At 44.9% G+C, this 13,553-nt stretch overlaps 23 non-coding genes across 23 annotated transcripts; all 23 read left to right on the top strand.

Moving 5' to 3' along the window:
* The first annotated feature begins 213 nt into the window (after positions 1-213).
* Positions 214-377, top strand: LOC144386424 (U1 spliceosomal RNA). The gene has a single exon (XR_013452140.1). It is a non-coding gene; the product is annotated as a U1 spliceosomal RNA (small nuclear RNA).
* Positions 378-819: 442 nt separating this feature from the next.
* LOC144386694 (U5 spliceosomal RNA) lies at positions 820-934 on the top strand. Its single transcript, XR_013452407.1, has one exon. It is a non-coding gene; the product is annotated as a U5 spliceosomal RNA (small nuclear RNA).
* Positions 935-1,536: 602 nt separating this feature from the next.
* LOC144386566 (U2 spliceosomal RNA) lies at positions 1,537-1,727 on the top strand. The gene has a single exon (XR_013452282.1). It is a non-coding gene; the product is annotated as a U2 spliceosomal RNA (small nuclear RNA).
* A 276-nt stretch (positions 1,728-2,003) lies between these two features.
* On the top strand, positions 2,004-2,167 carry LOC144386423 (U1 spliceosomal RNA). Its single transcript, XR_013452139.1, has one exon. It is a non-coding gene; the product is annotated as a U1 spliceosomal RNA (small nuclear RNA).
* A 442-nt stretch (positions 2,168-2,609) lies between these two features.
* Positions 2,610-2,724, top strand: LOC144386693 (U5 spliceosomal RNA). Its single transcript, XR_013452406.1, has one exon. It is a non-coding gene; the product is annotated as a U5 spliceosomal RNA (small nuclear RNA).
* Positions 2,725-3,326: 602 nt separating this feature from the next.
* Positions 3,327-3,517, top strand: LOC144386565 (U2 spliceosomal RNA). The gene has a single exon (XR_013452281.1). It is a non-coding gene; the product is annotated as a U2 spliceosomal RNA (small nuclear RNA).
* A 276-nt stretch (positions 3,518-3,793) lies between these two features.
* LOC144386422 (U1 spliceosomal RNA) lies at positions 3,794-3,957 on the top strand. Its single transcript, XR_013452138.1, has one exon. It is a non-coding gene; the product is annotated as a U1 spliceosomal RNA (small nuclear RNA).
* A 442-nt stretch (positions 3,958-4,399) lies between these two features.
* On the top strand, positions 4,400-4,514 carry LOC144386692 (U5 spliceosomal RNA). The gene has a single exon (XR_013452405.1). It is a non-coding gene; the product is annotated as a U5 spliceosomal RNA (small nuclear RNA).
* A 602-nt stretch (positions 4,515-5,116) lies between these two features.
* LOC144386536 (U2 spliceosomal RNA) lies at positions 5,117-5,307 on the top strand. Its single transcript, XR_013452252.1, has one exon. It is a non-coding gene; the product is annotated as a U2 spliceosomal RNA (small nuclear RNA).
* A 276-nt stretch (positions 5,308-5,583) lies between these two features.
* On the top strand, positions 5,584-5,747 carry LOC144386465 (U1 spliceosomal RNA). The gene has a single exon (XR_013452181.1). It is a non-coding gene; the product is annotated as a U1 spliceosomal RNA (small nuclear RNA).
* A 442-nt stretch (positions 5,748-6,189) lies between these two features.
* LOC144386691 (U5 spliceosomal RNA) lies at positions 6,190-6,304 on the top strand. Its single transcript, XR_013452404.1, has one exon. It is a non-coding gene; the product is annotated as a U5 spliceosomal RNA (small nuclear RNA).
* A 602-nt stretch (positions 6,305-6,906) lies between these two features.
* LOC144386535 (U2 spliceosomal RNA) lies at positions 6,907-7,097 on the top strand. The gene has a single exon (XR_013452251.1). It is a non-coding gene; the product is annotated as a U2 spliceosomal RNA (small nuclear RNA).
* Positions 7,098-7,373: 276 nt separating this feature from the next.
* On the top strand, positions 7,374-7,537 carry LOC144386421 (U1 spliceosomal RNA). Its single transcript, XR_013452137.1, has one exon. It is a non-coding gene; the product is annotated as a U1 spliceosomal RNA (small nuclear RNA).
* Positions 7,538-7,979: 442 nt separating this feature from the next.
* Positions 7,980-8,094, top strand: LOC144386690 (U5 spliceosomal RNA). The gene has a single exon (XR_013452403.1). It is a non-coding gene; the product is annotated as a U5 spliceosomal RNA (small nuclear RNA).
* Positions 8,095-8,696: 602 nt separating this feature from the next.
* Positions 8,697-8,887, top strand: LOC144386579 (U2 spliceosomal RNA). The gene has a single exon (XR_013452295.1). It is a non-coding gene; the product is annotated as a U2 spliceosomal RNA (small nuclear RNA).
* A 276-nt stretch (positions 8,888-9,163) lies between these two features.
* Positions 9,164-9,327, top strand: LOC144386419 (U1 spliceosomal RNA). Its single transcript, XR_013452135.1, has one exon. It is a non-coding gene; the product is annotated as a U1 spliceosomal RNA (small nuclear RNA).
* A 442-nt stretch (positions 9,328-9,769) lies between these two features.
* Positions 9,770-9,884, top strand: LOC144386689 (U5 spliceosomal RNA). Its single transcript, XR_013452402.1, has one exon. It is a non-coding gene; the product is annotated as a U5 spliceosomal RNA (small nuclear RNA).
* A 602-nt stretch (positions 9,885-10,486) lies between these two features.
* Positions 10,487-10,677, top strand: LOC144386534 (U2 spliceosomal RNA). Its single transcript, XR_013452250.1, has one exon. It is a non-coding gene; the product is annotated as a U2 spliceosomal RNA (small nuclear RNA).
* A 276-nt stretch (positions 10,678-10,953) lies between these two features.
* LOC144386418 (U1 spliceosomal RNA) lies at positions 10,954-11,117 on the top strand. The gene has a single exon (XR_013452134.1). It is a non-coding gene; the product is annotated as a U1 spliceosomal RNA (small nuclear RNA).
* A 442-nt stretch (positions 11,118-11,559) lies between these two features.
* On the top strand, positions 11,560-11,674 carry LOC144386716 (U5 spliceosomal RNA). The gene has a single exon (XR_013452429.1). It is a non-coding gene; the product is annotated as a U5 spliceosomal RNA (small nuclear RNA).
* Positions 11,675-12,276: 602 nt separating this feature from the next.
* On the top strand, positions 12,277-12,467 carry LOC144386533 (U2 spliceosomal RNA). Its single transcript, XR_013452249.1, has one exon. It is a non-coding gene; the product is annotated as a U2 spliceosomal RNA (small nuclear RNA).
* Positions 12,468-12,743: 276 nt separating this feature from the next.
* Positions 12,744-12,907, top strand: LOC144386417 (U1 spliceosomal RNA). The gene has a single exon (XR_013452133.1). It is a non-coding gene; the product is annotated as a U1 spliceosomal RNA (small nuclear RNA).
* A 442-nt stretch (positions 12,908-13,349) lies between these two features.
* Positions 13,350-13,464, top strand: LOC144386688 (U5 spliceosomal RNA). Its single transcript, XR_013452401.1, has one exon. It is a non-coding gene; the product is annotated as a U5 spliceosomal RNA (small nuclear RNA).
* Positions 13,465-13,553: the final 89 nt, after the last annotated feature.

Here is a 13,553-nt window from a genome sequence, read left to right as displayed (position 1 = left end):
GCTTTGAGTAAAACAAGTCTCACCTCCACATAGTTTTTAAGACTGAGGCTTTTGGCAAGTGACTTATGCTTACTCATCAATAGTGCCTTTGTTTTGCAAGTCTCAAATCACTGATTTTAACTTCACCGATCTGTGAGGACGGTGCCATCTGCGAACCGTCACCACAAATGCTGTGACTGGGAATACCGTCCCTGCCTCTGTCACCACCAACTCATACTTACCTGGCAGGGGAGATACCATGATCAAGAAGGTGGTTCACCCAGGGCGAGGCTCAGTCATTGCACTGCGACTGTGCTGACCACTGCGAATTCCCCAAATGTGGGAATCTCGACTGCATAATTTGTGGTAGTGGGGGACTGCGTTCGCGCTCTCCCCTGATATTGAAGTCAAAGAAAAACCAGGTGTCCCGTTTAATCATCACTGTCTGAATCCCTAGTGAAATCAACCACATTTCAGCAGGATTTTACAAGGATTAATCACCACTGCACTGGAGTCTCCGGTGGAGGGAGTCTACAATCAGCAAATCACTGTCTGAATCCAAAGTGAAATCAACCAGATTTCAGCATTAATCATCACTGCGCTGGAGTCTCCAGTGGAGCACGTCTCAAATCAGCAAATCACTGTCTGAATCCAAAGTGAAATCAAGCACATTTCAGCAGGACTTTACACTTTTGCTTGTAAACAAATCAATGAGTTTTTGATGGCTGGTGCTGGGGAATGGGTTTGGCATTGGACAACCGCAGCTCAACCAGTCCCAACCACAAGAGGGATCACTGTTGCGACTGGGATATAAGGCTGCCTGCCACCTGATTCCGCAACTGACTTTGGTTTCTCTTCAATACGCATAAGTCTTTCGCCTTTTACTAAAGACTTCCGTGGAGAGGAACAACAATGAGTTGACCATATTTTTGGCAGGCTCTGCCAATTGGCTGAGCCTCATGTACTTGTGTGAAAAGAAAAGTAGTTGGACAGAGGCTCCTGACAATGGAGCACAAACAAAGTTGTGTTTACTTATCACTGGAGTCACTAGTGCAGCAAGTCTCAAATCACTGTCTGAATCCAAAGTGAAATCAACCAGATTTCAGCAGGATTTTACAGGGATTAATGGTCACTTTACTGGAGTCTCCGGTGGAGCACGTCTCAAATCAGCAAATCACTGTCTGAATTCATTGTGAAATCAACAAGATTTTCAGCAGGAATCATCACTGGAGTCACTAGTGGAGCCTTGCAGCAAGTCTCAAATCTCTGTCTGAATCCATTGTGAAATCAACAAGATTTTCAGCAGGACTTTACAGTGATTAATCATCACTGGAGTCTCTAGTGTCTGAAACAACAGTGAAATCAACCAGATTTCAGCAGGAGTTTACACTTTTGCTTGTAAACAAATCAATGATTTTAGCTTTTTTGAGGACGGGGGCAGCGTGGGGAGTGGGTTGTTAAGTAGCAAGCGACTGCTACGCCCAGTTGAAAGAACCGCACCGCGACAATTGAGATATGTGCTGGTACGTTGGGTCTGCAAACAAACAGTTTGGTGTTATCGCTTCTCGGCCTTTTGGCTAAGATCAAGTGTAGTATCTGTTCTTATCAGTTTAATATCTGATATGTCCTCTATACGAGGACTACATATTAAGCCGATTTTTAGCTCTGGGAGATGAAAAAGGGGCTTGCTCCGTTCACTCCAAGCATCGGCCCGGTATTGCAGCACCTCCGGGAACGGTGCACCCTTTAAATTGTGGAAAATAAAAGAAATGGTAACCTGAATCAGTGGTGTGGTGTTGGAAATGATTTCTGCTTTGAGTAAAACAAGTCTCACCTCCACATAGTTTTTAAGACTGAGGCTTTTGGCAAGTGACTTATGCTTACTCATCAATAGTGCCTTTGTTTTGCAAGTCTCAAATCACTGATTTTAACTTCACCGATCTGTGAGGACGGTGCCATCTGCGAACCGTCACCACAAATGCTGTGACTGGGAATACCGTCCCTGCCTCTGTCACCACCAACTCATACTTACCTGGCAGGGGAGATACCATGATCAAGAAGGTGGTTCACCCAGGGCGAGGCTCAGTCATTGCACTGCGACTGTGCTGACCACTGCGAATTCCCCAAATGTGGGAATCTCGACTGCATAATTTGTGGTAGTGGGGGACTGCGTTCGCGCTCTCCCCTGATATTGAAGTCAAAGAAAAACCAGGTGTCCCGTTTAATCATCACTGTCTGAATCCCTAGTGAAATCAACCACATTTCAGCAGGATTTTACAAGGATTAATCACCACTGCACTGGAGTCTCCGGTGGAGGGAGTCTACAATCAGCAAATCACTGTCTGAATCCAAAGTGAAATCAACCAGATTTCAGCATTAATCATCACTGCGCTGGAGTCTCCAGTGGAGCACGTCTCAAATCAGCAAATCACTGTCTGAATCCAAAGTGAAATCAAGCACATTTCAGCAGGACTTTACACTTTTGCTTGTAAACAAATCAATGAGTTTTTGATGGCTGGTGCTGGGGAATGGGTTTGGCATTGGACAACCGCAGCTCAACCAGTCCCAACCACAAGAGGGATCACTGTTGCGACTGGGATATAAGGCTGCCTGCCACCTGATTCCGCAACTGACTTTGGTTTCTCTTCAATACGCATAAGTCTTTCGCCTTTTACTAAAGACTTCCGTGGAGAGGAACAACAATGAGTTGACCATATTTTTGGCAGGCTCTGCCAATTGGCTGAGCCTCATGTACTTGTGTGAAAAGAAAAGTAGTTGGACAGAGGCTCCTGACAATGGAGCACAAACAAAGTTGTGTTTACTTATCACTGGAGTCACTAGTGCAGCAAGTCTCAAATCACTGTCTGAATCCAAAGTGAAATCAACCAGATTTCAGCAGGATTTTACAGGGATTAATGGTCACTTTACTGGAGTCTCCGGTGGAGCACGTCTCAAATCAGCAAATCACTGTCTGAATTCATTGTGAAATCAACAAGATTTTCAGCAGGAATCATCACTGGAGTCACTAGTGGAGCCTTGCAGCAAGTCTCAAATCTCTGTCTGAATCCATTGTGAAATCAACAAGATTTTCAGCAGGACTTTACAGTGATTAATCATCACTGGAGTCTCTAGTGTCTGAAACAACAGTGAAATCAACCAGATTTCAGCAGGAGTTTACACTTTTGCTTGTAAACAAATCAATGATTTTAGCTTTTTTGAGGACGGGGGCAGCGTGGGGAGTGGGTTGTTAAGTAGCAAGCGACTGCTACGCCCAGTTGAAAGAACCGCACCGCGACAATTGAGATATGTGCTGGTACGTTGGGTCTGCAAACAAACAGTTTGGTGTTATCGCTTCTCGGCCTTTTGGCTAAGATCAAGTGTAGTATCTGTTCTTATCAGTTTAATATCTGATATGTCCTCTATACGAGGACTACATATTAAGCCGATTTTTAGCTCTGGGAGATGAAAAAGGGGCTTGCTCCGTTCACTCCAAGCATCGGCCCGGTATTGCAGCACCTCCGGGAACGGTGCACCCTTTAAATTGTGGAAAATAAAAGAAATGGTAACCTGAATCAGTGGTGTGGTGTTGGAAATGATTTCTGCTTTGAGTAAAACAAGTCTCACCTCCACATAGTTTTTAAGACTGAGGCTTTTGGCAAGTGACTTATGCTTACTCATCAATAGTGCCTTTGTTTTGCAAGTCTCAAATCACTGATTTTAACTTCACCGATCTGTGAGGACGGTGCCATCTGCGAACCGTCACCACAAATGCTGTGACTGGGAATACCGTCCCTGCCTCTGTCACCACCAACTCATACTTACCTGGCAGGGGAGATACCATGATCAAGAAGGTGGTTCACCCAGGGCGAGGCTCAGTCATTGCACTGCGACTGTGCTGACCACTGCGAATTCCCCAAATGTGGGAATCTCGACTGCATAATTTGTGGTAGTGGGGGACTGCGTTCGCGCTCTCCCCTGATATTGAAGTCAAAGAAAAACCAGGTGTCCCGTTTAATCATCACTGTCTGAATCCCTAGTGAAATCAACCACATTTCAGCAGGATTTTACACGGATTAATCACCACTGCACTGGAGTCTCCGGTGGAGGGAGTCTACAATCAGCAAATCACTGTCTGAATCCAAAGTGAAATCAACCAGATTTCAGCATTAATCATCACTGCGCTGGAGTCTCCAGTGGAGCACGTCTCAAATCAGCAAATCACTGTCTGAATCCAAAGTGAAATCAAGCACATTTCAGCAGGACTTTACACTTTTGCTTGTAAACAAATCAATGAGTTTTTGATGGCTGGTGCTGGGGAATGGGTTTGGCATTGGACAACCGCAGCTCAACCAGTCCCAACCACAAGAGGGATCACTGTTGCGACTGGGATATAAGGCTGCCTGCCACCTGATTCCGCAACTGACTTTGGTTTCTCTTCAATACGCATAAGTCTTTCGCCTTTTACTAAAGACTTCCGTGGAGAGGAACAACAATGAGTTGACCATATTTTTGGCAGGCTCTGCCAATTGGCTGAGCCTCATGTACTTGTGTGAAAAGAAAAGTAGTTGGACAGAGGCTCCTGACAATGGAGCACAAACAAAGTTGTGTTTACTTATCACTGGAGTCACTAGTGCAGCAAGTCTCAAATCACTGTCTGAATCCAAAGTGAAATCAACCAGATTTCAGCAGGATTTTACAGGGATTAATGGTCACTTTACTGGAGTCTCCGGTGGAGCACGTCTCAAATCAGCAAATCACTGTCTGAATTCATTGTGAAATCAACAAGATTTTCAGCAGGAATCATCACTGGAGTCACTAGTGGAGCCTTGCAGCAAGTCTCAAATCTCTGTCTGAATCCATTGTGAAATCAACAAGATTTTCAGCAGGACTTTACAGTGATTAATCATCACTGGAGTCTCTAGTGTCTGAAACAACAGTGAAATCAACCAGATTTCAGCAGGAGTTTACACTTTTGCTTGTAAACAAATCAATGATTTTAGCTTTTTTGAGGACGGGGGCAGCGTGGGGAGTGGGTTGTTAAGTAGCAAGCGACTGCTACGCCCAGTTGAAAGAACCGCACCGCGACAATTGAGATATGTGCTGGTACGTTGGGTCTGCAAACAAACAGTTTGGTGTTATCGCTTCTCGGCCTTTTGGCTAAGATCAAGTGTAGTATCTGTTCTTATCAGTTTAATATCTGATATGTCCTCTATACGAGGACTACATATTAAGCCGATTTTTAGCTCTGGGAGATGAAAAAGGGGCTTGCTCCGTTCACTCCAAGCATCGACCCGGTATTGCAGCACCTCCGGGAACGGTGCACCCTTTAAATTGTGGAAAATAAAAGAAATGGTAACCTGAATCAGTGGTGTGGTGTTGGAAATGATTTCTGCTTTGAGTAAAACAAGTCTCACCTCCACATAGTTTTTAAGACTGAGGCTTTTGGCAAGTGACTTATGCTTACTCATCAATAGTGCCTTTGTTTTGCAAGTCTCAAATCACTGATTTTAACTTCACCGATCTGTGAGGACGGTGCCATCTGCGAACCGTCACCACAAATGCTGTGACTGGGAATACCGTCCCTGCCTCTGTCACCACCAACTCATACTTACCTGGCAGGGGAGATACCATGATCAAGAAGGTGGTTCATCCAGGGCGAGGCTCAGTCATTGCACTGCGACTGTGCTGACCACTGCGAATTCCCCAAATGTGGGAATCTCGACTGCATAATTTGTGGTAGTGGGGGACTGCGTTCGCGCTCTCCCCTGATATTGAAGTCAAAGAAAAACCAGGTGTCCCGTTTAATCATCACTGTCTGAATCCCTAGTGAAATCAACCACATTTCAGCAGGATTTTACACGGATTAATCACCACTGCACTGGAGTCTCCGGTGGAGGGAGTCTACAATCAGCAAATCACTGTCTGAATCCAAAGTGAAATCAACCAGATTTCAGCATTAATCATCACTGCGCTGGAGTCTCCAGTGGAGCACGTCTCAAATCAGCAAATCACTGTCTGAATCCAAAGTGAAATCGAGCACATTTCAGCAGGACTTTACACTTTTGCTTGTAAACAAATCAATGAGTTTTTGATGGCTGGTGCTGGGGAATGGGTTTGGCATTGGACAACCGCAGCTCAACCAGTCCCAACCACAAGAGGGATCACTGTTGCGACTGGGATATAAGGCTGCCTGCCACCTGATTCCGCAACTGACTTTGGTTTCTCTTCAATACGCATAAGTCTTTCGCCTTTTACTAAAGACTTCCGTGGAGAGGAACAACAATGAGTTGACCATATTTTTGGCAGGCTCTGCCAATTGGCTGAGCCTCATGTACTTGTGTGAAAAGAAAAGTAGTTGGACAGAGGCTCCTGACAATGGAGCACAAACAAAGTTGTGTTTACTTATCACTGGAGTCACTAGTGCAGCAAGTCTCAAATCACTGTCTGAATCCAAAGTGAAATCAACCAGATTTCAGCAGGATTTTACAGGGATTAATGGTCACTTTACTGGAGTCTCCGGTGGAGCACGTCTCAAATCAGCAAATCACTGTCTGAATTCATTGTGAAATCAACAAGATTTTCAGCAGGAATCATCACTGGAGTCACTAGTGGAGCCTTGCAGCAAGTCTCAAATCTCTGTCTGAATCCATTGTGAAATCAACAAGATTTTCAGCAGGACTTTACAGTGATTAATCATCACTGGAGTCTCTAGTGTCTGAAACAACAGTGAAATCAACCAGATTTCAGCAGGAGTTTACACTTTTGCTTGTAAACAAATCAATGATTTTAGCTTTTTTGAGGACGGGGGCAGCGTGGGGAGTGGGTTGTTAAGTAGCAAGCGACTGCTACGCCCAGTTGAAAGAACCGCACCGCGACAATTGAGATATGTGCTGGTACGTTGGGTCTGCAAACAAACAGTTTGGTGTTATCGCTTCTCGGCCTTTTGGCTAAGATCAAGTGTAGTATCTGTTCTTATCAGTTTAATATCTGATATGTCCTCTATACGAGGACTACATATTAAGCCGATTTTTAGCTCTGGGAGATGAAAAAGGGGCTTGCTCCGTTCACTCCAAGCATCGACCCGGTATTGCAGCACCTCCGGGAACGGTGCACCCTTTAAATTGTGGAAAATAAAAGAAATGGTAACCTGAATCAGTGGTGTGGTGTTGGAAATGATTTCTGCTTTGAGTAAAACAAGTCTCACCTCCACATAGTTTTTAAGACTGAGGCTTTTGGCAAGTGACTTATGCTTACTCATCAATAGTGCCTTTGTTTTGCAAGTCTCAAATCACTGATTTTAACTTCACCGATCTGTGAGGACGGTGCCATCTGCGAACCGTCACCACAAATGCTGTGACTGGGAATACCGTCCCTGCCTCTGTCACCACCAACTCATACTTACCTGGCAGGGGAGATACCATGATCAAGAAGGTGGTTCACCCAGGGCGAGGCTCAGTCATTGCACTGCGACTGTGCTGACCACTGCGAATTCCCCAAATGTGGGAATCTCGACTGCATAATTTGTGGTAGTGGGGGACTGCGTTCGCGCTCTCCCCTGATATTGAAGTCAAAGAAAAACCAGGTGTCCCGTTTAATCATCACTGTCTGAATCCCTAGTGAAATCAACCACATTTCAGCAGGATTTTACACGGATTAATCACCACTGCACTGGAGTCTCCGGTGGAGGGAGTCTACAATCAGCAAATCACTGTCTGAATCCAAAGTGAAATCAACCAGATTTCAGCATTAATCATCACTGCGCTGGAGTCTCCAGTGGAGCACGTCTCAAATCAGCAAATCACTGTCTGAATCCAAAGTGAAATCAAGCACATTTCAGCAGGACTTTACACTTTTGCTTGTAAACAAATCAATGAGTTTTTGATGGCTGGTGCTGGGGAATGGGTTTGGCATTGGACAACCGCAGCTCAACCAGTCCCAACCACAAGAGGGATCACTGTTGCGACTGGGATATAAGGCTGCCTGCCACCTGATTCCGCAACTGACTTTGGTTTCTCTTCAATACGCATAAGTCTTTCGCCTTTTACTAAAGACTTCCGTGGAGAGGAACAACAATGAGTTGACCATATTTTTGGCAGGCTCTGCCAATTGGCTGAGCCTCATGTACTTGTGTGAAAAGAAAAGTAGTTGGACAGAGGCTCCTGACAATGGAGCACAAACAAAGTTGTGTTTACTTATCACTGGAGTCACTAGTGCAGCAAGTCTCAAATCACTGTCTGAATCCAAAGTGAAATCAACCAGATTTCAGCAGGATTTTACAGGGATTAATGGTCACTTTACTGGAGTCTCCGGTGGAGCACGTCTCAAATCAGCAAATCACTGTCTGAATTCATTGTGAAATCAACAAGATTTTCAGCAGGAATCATCACTGGAGTCACTAGTGGAGCCTTGCAGCAAGTCTCAAATCTCTGTCTGAATCCATTGTGAAATCAACAAGATTTTCAGCAGGACTTTACAGTGATTAATCATCACTGGAGTCTCTAGTGTCTGAAACAACAGTGAAATCAACCAGATTTCAGCAGGAGTTTACACTTTTGCTTGTAAACAAATCAATGATTTTAGCTTTTTTGAGGACGGGGGCAGCGTGGGGAGTGGGTTGTTAAGTAGCAAGCGACTGCTACGCCCAGTTGAAAGAACCGCACCGCGACAATTGAGATATGTGCTGGTACGTTGGGTCTGCAAACAAACAGTTTGGTGTTATCGCTTCTCGGCCTTTTGGCTAAGATCAAGTGTAGTATCTGTTCTTATCAGTTTAATATCTGATATGTCCTCTATACGAGGACTACATATTAAGCCGATTTTTAGCTCTGGGAGATGAAAAAGGGGCTTGCTCCGTTCACTCCAAGCATCGGCCCGGTATTGCAGCACCTCTGGGAACGGTGCACCCTTTAAATTGTGGAAAATAAAAGAAATGGTAACCTGAATCAGTGGTGTGGTGTTGGAAATGATTTCTGCTTTGAGTAAAACAAGTCTCACCTCCACATAGTTTTTAAGACTGAGGCTTTTGGCAAGTGACTTATGCTTACTCATCAATAGTGCCTTTGTTTTGCAAGTCTCAAATCACTGATTTTAACTTCACCGATCTGTGAGGACGGTGCCATCTGCGAACCGTCACCACAAATGCTGTGACTGGGAATACCGTCCCTGCCTCTGTCACCACCAACTCATACTTACCTGGCAGGGGAGATACCATGATCAAGAAGGTGGTTCACCCAGGGCGAGGCTCAGTCATTGCACTGCGACTGTGCTGACCACTGCGAATTCCCCAAATGTGGGAATCTCGACTGCATAATTTGTGGTAGTGGGGGACTGCGTTCGCGCTCTCCCCTGATATTGAAGTCAAAGAAAAACCAGGTGTCCCGTTTAATCATCACTGTCTGAATCCCTAGTGAAATCAACCACATTTCAGCAGGATTTTACACGGATTAATCACCACTGCACTGGAGTCTCCGGTGGAGGGAGTCTACAATCAGCAAATCACTGTCTGAATCCAAAGTGAAATCAACCAGATTTCAGCATTAATCATCACTGCGCTGGAGTCTCCAGTGGAGCACGTCTCAAATCAGCAAATCACTGTCTGAATCCAAAGTGAAATCAAGCACATTTCAGCAGGACTTTACACTTTTGCTTGTAAACAAATCAATGAGTTTTTGATGGCTGGTGCTGGGGAATGGGTTTGGCATTGGACAACCGCAGCTCAACCAGTCCCAACCACAAGAGGGATCACTGTTGCGACTGGGATATAAGGCTGCCTGCCACCTGATTCCGCAACTGACTTTGGTTTCTCTTCAATACGCATAAGTCTTTCGCCTTTTACTAAAGACTTCCGTGGAGAGGAACAACAATGAGTTGACCATATTTTTGGCAGGCTCTGCCAATTGGCTGAGCCTCATGTACTTGTGTGAAAAGAAAAGTAGTCGGACAGAGGCTCCTGACAATGGAGCACAAACAAAGTTGTGTTTACTTATCACTGGAGTCACTAGTGCAGCAAGTCTCAAATCACTGTCTGAATCCAAAGTGAAATCAACCAGATTTCAGCAGGATTTTACAGGGATTAATGGTCACTTTACTGGAGTCTCCGCTGGAGCACGTCTCAAATCAGCAAATCACTGTCTGAATTCATTGTGAAATCAACAAGATTTTCAGCAGGAATCATCACTGGAGTCACTAGTGGAGCCTTGCAGCAAGTCTCAAATCTCTGTCTGAATCCATTGTGAAATCAACAAGATTTTCAGCAGGACTTTACAGTGATTAATCATCACTGGAGTCTCTAGTGTCTGAAACAACAGTGAAATCAACCAGATTTCAGCAGGAGTTTACACTTTTGCTTGTAAACAAATCAATGATTTTAGCTTTTTTGAGGACGGGGGCAGCGTGGGGAGTGGGTTGTTAAGTAGCAAGCGACTGCTACGCCCAGTTGAAAGAACCGCACCGCGACAATTGAGATATGTGCTGGTACGTTGGGTCTGCAAACAAACAGTTTGGTGTTATCGCTTCTCGGCCTTTTGGCTAAGATCAAGTGTAGTATCTGTTCTTATCAGTTTAATATCTGATATGTCCTCTATACGAGGACTACATATTAAGCCGATTTTTAGCTCTGGGAGATGAAAAAGGGGCTTGCTCCGTTCACTCCAAGCATCGACCCGGTATTGCAGCACCTCCGGGAACGGTGCACCCTTTAAATTGTGGAAAATAAAAGAAATGGTAACCTGAATCAGTGGTGTGGTGTTGGAAATGATTTCTGCTTTGAGTAAAACAAGTCTCACCTCCACATAGTTTTTAAGACTGAGGCTTTTGGCAAGTGACTTATGCTTACTCATCAATAGTGCCTTTGTTTTGCAAGTCTCAAATCACTGATTTTAACTTCACCGATCTGTGAGGACGGTGCCATCTGCGAACCGTCACCACAAATGCTGTGACTGGGAATACCGTCCCTGCCTCTGTCACCACCAACTCATACTTACCTGGCAGGGGAGATACCATGATCAAGAAGGTGGTTCACCCAGGGCGAGGCTCAGTCATTGCACTGCGACTGTGCTGACCACTGCGAATTCCCCAAATGTGGGAATCTCGACTGCATAATTTGTGGTAGTGGGGGACTGCGTTCGCGCTCTCCCCTGATATTGAAGTCAAAGAAAAACCAGGTGTCCCGTTTAATCATCACTGTCTGAATCCCTAGTGAAATCAACCACATTTCAGCAGGATTTTACACGGATTAATCACCACTGCACTGGAGTCTCCGGTGGAGGGAGTCTACAATCAGCAAATCACTGTCTGAATCCAAAGTGAAATCAACCAGATTTCAGCATTAATCATCACTGCGCTGGAGTCTCCAGTGGAGCACGTCTCAAATCAGCAAATCACTGTCTGAATCCAAAGTGAAATCAAGCACATTTCAGCAGGACTTTACACTTTTGCTTGTAAACAAATCAATGAGTTTTTGATGGCTGGTGCTGGGGAATGGGTTTGGCATTGGACAACCGCAGCTCAACCAGTCCCAACCACAAGAGGGATCACTGTTGCGACTGGGATATAAGGCTGCCTGCCACCTGATTCCGCAACTGACTTTGGTTTCTCTTCAATACGCATAAGTCTTTCGCCTTTTACTAAAGACTTCCGTGGAGAGGAACAACAATGAGTTGACCATATTTTTGGCAGGCTCTGCCAATTGGCTGAACCTCATGTACTTGTGTGAAAAGAAAAGTAGTTGGACAGAGGCTCCTGACAATGGAGCACAAACAAAGTTGTGTTTACTTATCACTGGAGTCACTAGTGCAGCAAGTCTCAAATCACTGTCTGAATCCAAAGTGAAATCAACCAGATTTCAGCAGGATTTTACAGGGATTAATGGTCACTTTACTGGAGTCTCCGGTGGAGCACGTCTCAAATCAGCAAATCACTGTCTGAATTCATTGTGAAATCAACAAGATTTTCAGCAGGAATCATCACTGGAGTCACTAGTGGAGCCTTGCAGCAAGTCTCAAATCTCTGTCTGAATCCATTGTGAAATCAACAAGATTTTCAGCAGGACTTTACAGTGATTAATCATCACTGGAGTCTCTAGTGTCTGAAACAACAGTGAAATCAACCAGATTTCAGCAGGAGTTTACACTTTTGCTTGTAAACAAATCAATGATTTTAGCTTTTTTGAGGACGGGGGCAGCGTGGGGAGTGGGTTGTTAAGTAGCAAGCGACTGCTACGCCCAGTTGAAAGAACCGCACCGCGACAATTGAGATATGTGCTGGTACGTTGGGTCTGCAAACAAACAGTTTGGTGTTATCGCTTCTCGGCCTTTTGGCTAAGATCAAGTGTAGTATCTGTTCTTATCAGTTTAATATCTGATATGTCCTCTATACGAGGACTACATATTAAGCCGATTTTTAGCTCTGGGAGATGAAAAAGGGGCTTGCTCCGTTCACTCCAAGCATCGACCCGGTATTGCAGCACCTCCGGGAACGGTGCACCCTTTAAATTGTGGAAAATAAAAGAAATGGTAACCTGAATCAGTGGTGTGGTGTTGGAAATGATTTCTGCTTTGAGTAAAACAAGTCTCACCTCCACATAGTTTTTAAGACTGAGGCTTTTGGCAAGTGACTTATGCTTACTCATCAATAGTGCCTTTGTTTTGCAAGTCTCAAATCACTGATTTTAACTTCACCGATCTGTGAGGACGGTGCCATCTGCGAACCGTCACCACAAATGCTGTGACTGGGAATACCGTCCCTGCCTCTGTCACCACCAACTCATACTTACCTGGCAGGGGAGATACCATGATCAAGAAGGTGGTTCACCCAGGGCGAGGCTCAGTCATTGCACTGCGACTGTGCTGACCACTGCGAATTCCCCAAATGTGGGAATCTCGACTGCATAATTTGTGGTAGTGGGGGACTGCGTTCGCGCTCTCCCCTGATATTGAAGTCAAAGAAAAACCAGGTGTCCCGTTTAATCATCACTGTCTGAATCCCTAGTGAAATCAACCACATTTCAGCAGGATTTTACACGGATTAATCACCACTGCACTGGAGTCTCCGGTGGAGGGAGTCTACAATCAGCAAATCACTGTCTGAATCCAAAGTGAAATCAACCAGATTTCAGCATTAATCATCACTGCGCTGGAGTCTCCAGTGGAGCACGTCTCAAATCAGCAAATCACTGTCTGAATCCAAAGTGAAATCAAGCACATTTCAGCAGGACTTTACACTTTTGCTTGTAAACAAATCAATGAGTTTTTGATGGCTGGTGCTGGGGAATGGGTTTGGCATTGGACAACCGCAGCTCAACCAGTCCCAACCACAAGAGGGATCACTGTTGCGACTGGGATATAAGGCTGCCTGCCACCTGATTCCGCAACTGACTTTGGTTTCTCTTCAATACGCATAAGTCTTTCGCCTTTTACTAAAGACTTCCGTGGAGAGGAACAACAATGAGTTGACCATATTTTTGGCAGGCTCTGCCAATTGGCTGAGCCTCATGTACTTGTGTGAAAAGAAAAGTAGTTGGACAGAGGCTCCTGACAATGGAGCACAAACAAAGTTGTGTTTACTTATCACTGGAG

This window comes from Gasterosteus aculeatus, chromosome 13 (genome assembly GCF_964276395.1).
Source record: "Gasterosteus aculeatus chromosome 13, fGasAcu3.hap1.1, whole genome shotgun sequence".
NCBI lineage: Eukaryota > Metazoa > Chordata > Actinopteri > Perciformes > Gasterosteidae > Gasterosteus > Gasterosteus aculeatus.
The sequence above is the reverse complement of the archived record's forward strand: the minus strand, read 5'-3'. Positions and strand labels throughout refer to the sequence as shown.